Genomic DNA, 2,500 nt, shown 5'->3' with positions numbered 1-2,500 from the left:
AGACAGGCAATCAAGATCAATTTATCTCATTTTGTTTAGAATCAACAAGAAGAATTCCGAGGAAAACTTCTGCTCGATTCATTAACAAGATTTGCCAAAAGACGACAACTACACTACTCGGTAGCCGAGAATATAATATCAAGGCATTGAGTATGGTAACGCTCACTCCAGTTCCCCTTCAACAGTTTCACGTACTTTTCACTCTCTCTTCAGAGTGCTTTTCAACTTTCCCTCACGGTACTTGTTTACTATCGGTCTCGCTTTATAATTAGCTTTTGGAGAGACATATCTCCAGCTTCGAGTTGCACTTTCAAACAACTCTACTCATAGGAATGAGCCATTATGACTGGTATCGAAAATGACCTTTACAGGATTTTCACCTTCTTTGATGCTACTTTCCAGTAGACATCAGGACAAATTCACCAGTCTAGCATCAAACCATACCGGACACCGAGAAATGTTGCCATTTCTCTTCCCGATGAGCTTTTCCCTGTTCATTCGCCATTACTAAGGGATTCTCAGTTGATTTCTTTTCCTCCCCTTACTGATATGCTTAAGTTAAGGGGGTTCTCTCGCCCAATTCAGGTTATGTAGTTGATTGTCTCTTAATTGGTTCACTGACCAATATGAGACAGAAACCGATTCAGCAGTTTTGTTCGCTACTACTATCAAACACAGGTCGAAGTTTCCATTCAGTCATTAATTCCAACTTTCAAATGTTGTTGTTTCAGCTTTCGCTTACTAGAAGCAACATAATACTCGCTGCAATACAGACCTCGGGAAACCCTCACCGTGAATAAGGTTCACTCACATATTTCACTACATTTTGCGTGGGATTGGAGATGAGGCTACTCGTTCTTGCTCAGTACTAGGCTGAAAATTAACGAAACTTCGTTACAAACGTTCACATGTTGATGTTTCCGCTTTCGCGTACTCGAAACAACATAATACTAGTCTTTGTAATTTAGTTTCATAATTTCAACTGTTCTCATGCAGAATTTTTGCTCATTCTTATCCCAAATTTTGACCTGGCTACTAGTTACACTCCTTGTACTTATTGCAAAATGACCACAAATTTCAACAGCTTTCACATGTTGCTGTTTCGGCTTTCGCTTACTACAGTCAACATAATACTCGTTGCAAAATAAGTGCTCGGCATCTGCAATTTTCCAAAGACGAAGTTTCGCCAGTTCAATTTTCGCTCGCCAATTATGGCTACTAATTCACACGGTACTGAGCTCAACAACATTAAATTTGTTCAGCAAGACTTTCACATGTTGATGTTTTGGCTTTCGCCTACTAGAAGCAACATAATACTCGTCTTGTTAGCTCATTCAATGAGAATAGCTTTTCCCGTTGAGAATTTTTGCCTTCAATTGGCGTTGTAGTGAGTTTGGCTACTCAGATCACCAAATACTTGTGACAATTCGAACCAGAAATGTTTTCAATTTTCACATGCTGATGTTTCGGATTCAACCTACTAGAAGCAGCATAATACTTGTATTCAACAATTTCTGTATCAAATCCCAGTTTTCTCTGGTGCATCTTTGCCAAACTATTCCAAACTGCCTGAGTCTGAATACCAATTACAGGTACTAGTAAATGCACGTTACTAAGGACTATATAGTTCTAGGTTACTGTACACAACGACGTTCACATGTTGATGTTTCAGCTGCCGCTTACTAGAAACAACATAATACTTATCGTGCATACCTTTCCATAACTTGTCCTTTTCAGATGCATTAGTTTCCCTTTGTCTTGGCTTCTACAGTCAGACTGGCTACTAGTAACAGCACAGTACTAATCACATATCGTTCTACAGTTTGCAGACAACTTTCACATGTTGATGTTTCAGCTTTCGCCTACTAGAAACAACATAATACTCGCTGTATACATTTGTAGTTCTCTATGTAACTTTCATGTGAAGAAGTTTCGCCAGTCTTTTTGACTGTCTCAAATCTGAGTCATGCTTAGGCTACTAGTTGCTTCATAGTACTTATCGCCTCGAGATCATTGAACAAAACTTGATTTTCACATGTTGCTGTTTCAGCTTCCGCTTACTAGAAACAACATAATACTAGTCTCATTAAGTTCCGTCTCTTTGCAATTTTCTTATGAAGAAAATTCGCCATCACAATGACTCCAGCAGTTCTTGATCAAGGAATGCAATCATTGATCAGAATGCTATTATTTGAATCGGTTCTGCTTTAAGTGTTCCAATTTTATTGGAAGCACCAACAATAGAACATCAATGTGTTCAATCGAGAGTTATATAACCCTGAATCGGACGCAGTCAACAGCCGAAGCCGAGACCGCCTTTTGCGTTAGAGAGGTCGGTAAACAAATCTTGCGATTCATACCGAATTAACACATATAGCTGTGCTCCTCTTCGTAAAGCGAGCCAAGTGATCCCCTGTTGAAGGATGTATTTGGACCAATCTAGTAGCATTTGGTTTCCAACAAGCTCTCCCAAGTTAGCTTACTTATTGGGCTTTTCAAC

At 39.3% G+C, this 2,500-nt stretch overlaps 1 non-coding gene and 1 pseudogene across 1 annotated transcript in view; both read right to left on the bottom strand.

Annotated features, from left to right (window-relative positions):
- LOC142356247 (large subunit ribosomal RNA) overlaps window positions 1-590 on the bottom strand; it is a 3,521-nt gene extending 2,931 nt beyond the window's left edge. The window contains exon 1 of the ribosomal RNA XR_012761386.1: window positions 1-590. This exon is cut by the window's left edge and continues 2,931 nt beyond it. This is a non-coding gene — a ribosomal RNA (large subunit ribosomal RNA).
- A 1,683-nt stretch (window positions 591-2,273) lies between these two features.
- LOC142356246 (5.8S ribosomal RNA) lies at window positions 2,274-2,425 on the bottom strand (annotated as a pseudogene).
- Between the last annotated feature and the right edge of the window lie 75 nt (window positions 2,426-2,500).

This window comes from Convolutriloba macropyga, unplaced genomic scaffold, assembly GCF_964194025.1.
Source record: "Convolutriloba macropyga unplaced genomic scaffold, txConMacr16.3 SCAFFOLD_4246, whole genome shotgun sequence".
Taxonomy (NCBI): Eukaryota; Metazoa; Xenacoelomorpha; order Acoela; family Convolutidae; genus Convolutriloba; species Convolutriloba macropyga.
This window is presented reverse-complemented; position numbering and strand designations above follow the sequence as displayed.